This window comes from Primulina eburnea, chromosome 4 (assembly GCF_022965805.1).
Source record: "Primulina eburnea isolate SZY01 chromosome 4, ASM2296580v1, whole genome shotgun sequence".
NCBI classification, from domain to species: Eukaryota; Viridiplantae; Streptophyta; class Magnoliopsida; order Lamiales; family Gesneriaceae; genus Primulina; species Primulina eburnea.
In genome coordinates this window covers 26168267-26177974 of record NC_133104.1, presented here as the reverse complement: position 1 = coordinate 26177974, position 9708 = coordinate 26168267, and positions in this window count along the sequence as shown.

Below are 9708 nucleotides of genomic sequence, written 5' to 3'. Positions count from 1 at the left end.
GGAATCTCCGGTTATATTTGCTAGCAGAGTAGGTCTCATGTGAGACCGTCTCACGGATCTTAATCCATGAGACGGGTCAACCCGACCCATATTCACAATAAAAAGTAATACACTTAGCATAAAAAGTCATACTTTTTCATGGATGACCCAAATAAAGATCCGTCTCACAGAATACGACCCGTGAGACCGTCTCACACAAGTTTTTGCCTTGCTAGCAAACCTTTGAATCTTAGTTTTTACTCCTCATTTTTAAATTCCCCGTAATATCATTTATCTTTGATTCATGATACGTGTGTTAGAGTAGATGTCCTGCAAGCCGTGAAATAAACAATTTTTATTTTAATATAATTTAACTTTTTTTGGTCTTGTTATACTTTATCTGTATACCCATGCAATCAGCATAGATAAAGTCCTTGATTATGCTTTAATACAAATGAATCGTAATTCGATGTTGAAGCTCATTTGTAAACACTGCATATTCTAAATTCGTTCCTAGTCGATTCAGCCGCCTAAAACAGGGATAAAGGCCGCTTGAGCTCGAGACTAGCATCTGTGATGTTGTGTACTGTGTTTCTTGGTAAGGGCATAGAGATGTCCAAACATGCAGATGGGTAGTAATATGATGATTATACCGAACAACCCTCCCTCGGACTTTCCAAGTGGTTATCATTCATCGAGAGGATAAGTCCGTAGTTATGATTGTACACCATTAGTCCTTACGACAAGGGACAACACTGAGGCTCTATATGCTAGGGCTGTGCTTTGACTCGTTTACCGGCTCCAAGAGAGTCATCAGGTGGCGAGGTCTGGTACAGTTGCGACACATATAGGAGCCAGTGCATTATAGTCGGAGATTCACCGCTCACCTATGGGTGTGGATATCCTATGTGATCTAATGAAATAATAGTGCATGGAATCTGTGGGGACCCGGACGCTAATCAATTTCTTAATCATTGTTGGGATTTAATTATCAGTGCTGATAAACAGGGTCTAAAAATTTTTTCTTTTAAAATATAAGTGCGGAAAGTAATGGCATGTAAATAATATACATATCTGTATAAAAGTACAATAATGTACAACAGTCTTTCAATTAATCTAAAGTTCAACTACTAAAGTTCTAGTAATAAAACATATCTATATCCAAGTCCGGAATCACCACGCTAAACTCATCTTCTCTCATCATCTTCTGACCCCAATCTTGTCCCACCTGTTGTCATGCACACATACAAAACAAGACAACAGCCGGACAACTCCGGTGAGAATAAATCCCAGTATAAAACATGGTAAACATGCATATCCAGAAAGTAAATCACGAAATATTCTAACATGAATAAACTTAAAAACAATAGATTTCATAATCTATGAAATCAAATCAAATAAGCATGCAACACAAATCAATTAAACATGCTACTCAAATCAAATCATAAAAACATGCTATCATGACTGAAAGCAATAGCAACGGGTTTCATAGTCTATGAAACCACATACATAAACGCATGCAGTTCTAGTCAAATCATGTCTAGACTCGACTCCACTATAACTCTAGGGATCCCGGGGTGAATAAGACGTCATTGTCTGTCACCTACCCTCCCAATCGGGGTGAAGTACGTCTTATTCCTAGACTTCGGTCATATCTGTATCGAATAATCTATAATAGGAGGGTGTCTTCTCCTATGTAACGATACACCGAACGTCTAGAAGTCTGACTATCTGTCAAACTTTCCTATCTCAAATGCAATGTATAACAATCTGTAAACAAAGCATAAATATCTTAAAATGCAATGTATAACAATCTGTAAACAAAGCATAAATATCTTAAAATGCAATGTATAACAATCTGTAAACAAAGCATAATATAAACAATAAAGCTAGTATGTGATTTTTGCTGAGAAACTCAAATAAGATCTTATTTGAGTTGTGTTTTCCCGAATATCACATGAATTATACCTTTGTTGTCCCTGTCTGACGAAGACGATGACCTGTATTCAAATCTGTCCATATCCAATCTGAAATGACAATATCGAATACACTGTATCAATTAATAACTCAATTCACAATCTGTTCTGATCAATACTCAACTCAGTACATAATCTGATCAATATTTGAACAATATACAATCTGATTCATATCAACGATATCACGATGAAATCTAAATCATTATTGAATCTGATCAATCTAATCAACTGATGTTTCAACGGCATAACAATACAATTCTGATATGAAATCTCAGTCAAATCGACTCCAAAAATCATAACAAATACATAAACAATCTGTTCTTCAGTCTGACTTCAATTATATGATATCTACGGTCGTAGAAACATCATATCTGATTCATATTCAGTTCTGACAATATCATAAATTCAAATCTTGTCTAAACGTAACAAAACTTACGTCCAGTTGTAGCTGTCGTTGCTAGAAACACGGTACCGAAGTCAGATTCAAAATCTGACGGACGGATTTCTCGTACTTAATTTCCAAAATTCAAGAACGAAGCCTTTCCCCAACTTCTCGATTTCCTTCTGAATATTCTGAAGGATTTGCATGTGTATATATACATATACACATCTATGACATGCATGAAAGCAAGTGGCGCACTTCATGATTTCCAGGTGGCGCTCGGGCGGTCAAGAATTACCGCCCGGGCGCCGAACCTTCTGCCCAGTTACTTATCTTACAATTCCCTGGCGCTCGAGCGGTCAATTTATACCTCTCGGGCGCCACACGTTCTGTCCAAAGATCAATTTGCGATGCATTGGCGCTCGGGCGGTCCTTTTCTACCGCTCGAGCGCCGAAGGTTCTGTCCAAATTCTTGGCTAACCATGCCACGACGCCCGGCCTCGTCATTTGAGTTCTTATAACCTCAATCATGTCAATAATCAACGTCTGATTATAATGATTAAATTTCGGGCATTACATTTCTCCCCCTCTTAGATCTGAGTTCGTCCTCGAACTCGTAATTAATCAATTCACATATATCAGAAGAAATGTATACAGAGTTTAAATCAGAACTCATCTCAATAAATCTATTCTGAAATCTCAATCTTATACTAGATTCTATCTTTCAAAATAACTCTGACACAATCAATCTTGCAATACTGGCTATACAACATCTGTATATACCCAACCACAGCTTATAACAAATCACTATCATCAGTTGTTATCAAATATGTTTATCCCATTCAAGGATATATTAAATCTTCAGCTTCAAGTACCAATCGTCGTCATCCGACGTTGGTTTCTTAAGTCTGTCCATTCTGAACTATCTTCATCTTTTTTCTAATTTTCTTCAAAAGAAATCTGTAGTATTCACCGTATACTGTCTTGTCTATAACTATCTCATTACCCATCTGATAAACTGATAGTTATTGTCACTCAGTGATAATAAGTCATATCTATTAGTGCTACCATCCAGCACTCTATAACTGTACCAAAATCTTCCAATATCTGGATAAAACATTCTGACAGTCTGTCAATATGTGAAGAATCTAAAAGAAAGCTCATGATATATTCTGTCACAAGTACAAAATCAATCAAAAATCACAATCTGATATATTCTGCTGTGGCATTCTAATTACTCTGACCACTTCTCTGACATCAATCTGTGTCATTTGGTCATGTTTGTACATCATCTTGTACAAACTAATAGATATAGATTGAACAATCTGTCAATCACAATCATATCATATTACAATCTGGAGAAAATGGCGGTAATTTCATTACGAAAGCCATAGAAATGCACTCCCATTTCTATTCAGAAATATACAAATTCTGTAATAAATTTTCTGATTTCTATCTTTCTGTCTTTTCTGTTAGCGATTCAGACATATCTGTACAATTCCTGCCAACATTTCAATACAAATTCTGTCATAACTGATCTCATCTGTCTATATCAAAACTGTCTGTTCGAATATCATACATTCTCAGTCACAAACATGACAACTGAAGTCACTACAGCGCATTTCTGACATTATCTGTGATTTCAACTTCGAACTCATGACATAACTAAATCAGTTAATAACATAAATTAAAGAAGAGATACCTACCTGGTATTCGGCTCTGACTATTGATATCAATTCCGTTATACAATACCGAAACATTCGGATATCACAAGCTAGTTAATTCCATACAGAACACAAAATCATATATCTGTTACTCTGATTGATGCTCCATTCTGATTATCAATCAAGCTCTGAACATTCTGATCGCATTTCTGAATTACTGTAACTCTCGAATTCAGCTCTGATTCGGTTGAAACTGTATATACTCTCGCTGGTTCAAAATAATCTGTAGCATATACGGATTCAAAACAATAGTAATATCAAATCAGAAACGAAGTATCAATATCCTATACAGATCTAGTGAGTTCAGTGAACTCATAAAACAAGAATTTCTGATAAATATCTTCATGGCATTCTGATCAACTGATATATCTTATCTGCAAATAAAATGTGCTTCCAATCAATATAAGATATCACGAATACTGATTTAGAACAATAACAATACACAAGCAGGTACAAAACAACAGTTGAATGAGATAATCTGTCAAATCAGACACCATAAATTTATGACATTTCTGATATTTCTGATCTCCATATCTTTCAGTCACTGATCCCAATCTCATCTGTGTCAAGGTCAATCTGTATACTAATTTCAGATATCACTTACTCTGAATACAATCTGTTTCAAGCGGAATTCTTATCTGAATAATTTCTGTATACAATAATCTTAATTCTAAGAATATTCAATATAATCTTCAGATATTCGATTCAGTCAATCAATGCTGCAATTATATCAAAATCTCATAGATATAACAAGCATAGAATCATCAGAACATCTCCGAAGATACTGACACATGCCAAAGAGAAACACTAAATCAGATGTAACTCCTGGTCAGTCTCTTCTACTGATCTTTCAATTTATTCTGTATCATTCTGTACATACAATATTATTCTGTACTGAATTCTAAAACAACAATCAGCATCTGATCTGAATTCAATTCTGAAATCTATCTTTCTGATACAAAGCAAATCTAAAATCTTATCTAGGCAAACATCTACCAACTCATATATTACTGGCAAATCTGCCAATGCTAGGCTCGATTTCAGTGGATCTACTGAATACATAAGGATGCAATCTGCTCCTTTCTGTACTAATCGAGTCATATACAATACAGATATCAAAAGAATTCTAAATCTAGAATCCTTATCGTGGTATCTCCACTGATCAGTCATCTCTAGTCTGACTCTTACCATTTCCGGAAAAATTCTACAATATGTCTGTACTTGTTCAGCATATACATATCAATAATGCGTTCAAATCAGAAAACACAAGTACATCATAATCTATCTCTATTTCATTCTCATCTTACTGTAGTATACACTATATACAGAAATCTCTGATATCAACATTTCCTCATCAAGCAAGGACATCAATACTACAGTACAACCAACCCAACAGATATAGCATATCTCCATGCAACTCAGTCAAAGATATTCTTAACAATACATTAGTATATATCAATACATATGCAATAGAATCATAAAGAATAGTACAAGTTGTGAATTCTGGATCTGTGTTTTTAATTGAACTCTGTCCCCTACAATCTTCGGGAACGCTTCTGGGGATAGACTTTAACAAAGTGTCCCGGCTGTCCACAAATATTGCATCTACCAGTCACTCCCTGGCATTGCTCGGTGGAATGTCTCCCTCCGCAACTCCTGCAATACACTCCAGTATAGCTCGGACTAGAACTACTGGAACTCGAGGAACTACTCCCTAACTTCTTGAATGGCTTCTTTCGAGCTTTCAGCAAATCTTGCTTCCCACTCGTACTGCCTCGATCAAATCTGAGAGGGAATTGTTGTGTCTGGGGTTGTTTCACACACAACCTCCCTAGCTGTCTAATCAGACTCGCCTCAGCTCTCTTCGCTCTACTCAAGATATCGGCAAAATGGTAAGGTCGTTGCAGATTCATAAATGCAACTACCTCCGATTCAATCCTCTAATGAACTGATTTACTATAGCTTCATCATTTCCAGCTATCTGAGGAGCAAAATGCAGTAGAGTAGAGAATTTGGCGATATATTCATCAATATTCAACCGACCTTGGCTCAAATTCTCAAACTCTGCTTTCTTGTCCTCTCGATACGAGATTGAGAAAAATCGTCGATAAAATTCAGTTCTGAATATTTCCCACGAAATCACTGTACCTCTCTGTTCTCACATTCTTCTACTGGTAATCCACCAACTCCTAGCGGCTTCTCGTAACTGATAAGGCACCATTTTAACTCTCTGTTCATCTGTACAATCAAGTAAGTCGAACAAGATTTACATATCATCAAACCAGTTCTGACAATCTTCGGATGTCTCGATACCATTCAGAATCGGCGGCTGCAATAACTGAAATTCTTGCATCTTTATTTCTAGCTGAATTTCGAATGCATCTATCTATTCAGACGAAGTACTGCCCTTTTCTGAAATTCTTCGAGGCGGTATATCTGATAATCAAACATATTAGTACATAATCTATACAATCTGTCTCAGCCCTCCTCTGATCATATACCTCTGATCCAGACTCGGTTTTGATTCAGGCTTAGTAATTACATGCTGCAATCAACTCAGATAACAAACAACATGTAATAGGGAAAGCAATAAATCATGCTAGCACCCATCATGCCAGTCAACATTGACATAAATCTCATGCTAGCAATCACATGCAAGGAAGACAATTCAATCTATCCCGCTCATTCTCTACTACTCATTCTAAAAGATCTATCAGTTCTGACTATCTCAATCTAAAGGATCTATAGCTCTGATACCACCTGTTGTGGGGACCCGGACGCTAATCAATTTCTTAATCATTGTTGGGATTTAATTATCAGTGCTGATAAACAGGGTCTAAAAATTTTTCTTTTAAAATATAAGTGCGGAAGGTAATGGCATCTAAATAATATACATATCTGTATAAAAGTACAATAATGTACAACAGTCTTTCAATTAATCTAAGGTTCAACTACTAAAGTTCTAGTAATAAAACCTATCTATATCCAAGTCCGGAATCACCACGCTAAACTCATCTTCTCTCATCATCTTCTGACCCCGATCTTGTCCCACTTGTTGTCATGCACACATACAAAACAAGACAACAGCCGGATAACTCCGGTGAGAATAAATCCCAGTATAAAACATGGTAAACATGCATATACAGAAAGTAAATCACGAAATATTCTAACATGAATAAACTTAAAAACAATAGATTTCATAATCTATGAAATCAAATCAAATAAGCATGCAACACAAATCAGTTAAACATGCTACTCAAATCAAATCATAAAAACATGCTATCATGACTGAAAGCAATAGCAACGGGTTTCATAGTCTATGAAACCACATCCATAAACGCATGCAGTTGATAAACATAAAAATTGTACATTTATTAAATATTTTATAATATAAATATATAGTTTTTGTTTTATTAAATGTTTAAATATTATATGTTTTATAATAAATTGTATAAAATATAAGTTGTTGTGTAATTATAAGTTTTTACAATTTTTACAGGTTCGATAAAACAAGAATAACCTTGGCGTTGCAAATGGGATTAAGATGATTCTTGGACCTGTAGAAAGTTGATTATAAGATCTACAATATTGTTGCCAAACATGAGATAAAAATCTTCTCACAAGTGGGATCAAATTAAGCAACAATTAAAGTTACCAAAGGAGTGGCAGTTTTACCATGCTCTAGTATTTTGACGATATCTCTCAAATTACTTGGTCAAATATTCTGAAAACAATACCACAACTAGACAACTCAATTATCCACATGTTTCATTTTATGCGAAGAAGCAAATTCGGAGAAGAAGATTTCAAAAGTGATGTGTAATATAATATTAATTTCTTGGAACACCAATGAAGACTTATGTGTAAAAAATAATATTTTATTTGTGGTTGTCTCCCCAAATTTGGCTATAAATAGGGGTGCATTGTAATGTATTGAGATATCCCTCATTCTATGAACAAACCTTTGAGTACATAATATTTCTCTCTATATTTTTCTTTTATTGCTTCATTTGAATATAATTAGCATGTTAATTTCATATTCAAAGTTTTACACTTTGAATAATGAATAGCTAACTTCCTAAAGTTGAGATGATAAGGTGAAACTCTTGGCATGATAATAAGGTTATTAAAAGGTAAGAATCTATGGTTTATATTATTTAATCATTATTTATTATTTATGTTATATTTATTTCTTTAAGCATTTTTATACTCTACTTATAAGTGGGAGTTTTGATTTATTGTTGCTATATGTTACACTAAATTCTTGGAACCATTTAAATGTTAGTTTGGTATTACCAACCATTTAAAGTGGATGCCTTGATTTATTATATATAAATATATTATAATATTAAATTCTTGGAACCATTTAAATGTTAGTTTGGTTTTACCAACCATTTAACTTGGATTCCTTGATTTACTATATATAAATATATCATAATAATATTTTCTTGGTACCATTTAAATGTTAGTTTGGTTTTACCAACCATTTAAAGTGGGAACCTTGATTTAGTGTTTACAAATATATATATATATATATATATATATATATATATATATATATATATATATATATATATATATATATATATCACAATAAATACTTGACCACATTTATAAGTTTTGGTATATATTATATATTTATGAGATAATAATTTATAACATAATATAAATATGATTATTTAATATATTGGAACCATTTTATTAAGTGGATTTCAATATTGTTCGTTAATGTTAACTTTATTAAAATACCAAGAGTGGATCCTTTAATCTCAACTACTTAAATTAAAATTTGAACAATTAAAATTTACCCATTAAAGATTCAAACAATTAAAATTAAAAAAGAAACAAAAACAAAAACAATAACAAAAAGACATTGTAGTGGACTTGTAATTACCTTAGCTTCCTTGTGGATACGATATTCGGACTCACCGAATTATACTACTTGTGAGGACAACCTGCTCTTGGGAGTGCAACAATCAAAGTCGCAACAAGTTTTTGGCGCCGTTGCCAGGGAAGTATAATTTAATTTCAAGTCTATTTAATATTGTTTATAGTTTATTTTTCTTTATTTGAATTTTTATTGCTTTTGTGTGTTTTTTTTTTCTTTTGCATTTGCATGAGCATTTGGTCACGTACACTTAGTGGTCGACACATTCGAAACAACCCTTTATTTTTACAAAACATGGCGGAAGAACCTATCCAAGAAAATGAAGATGAAATTCAATCTCAACATGATCATGATAGACGAAGAACACTTAGAGATCACATGAATCCTACACGTACTAGTGCACCTTCATGTCTAGTTTTTCCCCCTGATGCATCTCATTTCAATTTTAAGCCTGGTATTATCCAACTTTTACCCAATTTTCATGGCTTAGATTCTGAAAATCCATACATGCATTTACGAGAGTTTGAAGAAGTGTGCAACACATATAATGATCTAAATTGTAGCATGAACACCATTCGCCTTAAGCTTTTTCCTTTTTCTTTAAAAGATAAAGCTAAAACTTGGCTACAAAATCTTAGATCGGGATCCATTCGAACTTGGGATGAATTGCAACAACAATTTTTGAAAAAGTTTTTTCCATCTCATAGAACAAATTCTTTCAAAAGGCAAATCATCACTTTCACCCAAAAACAAGAAGAA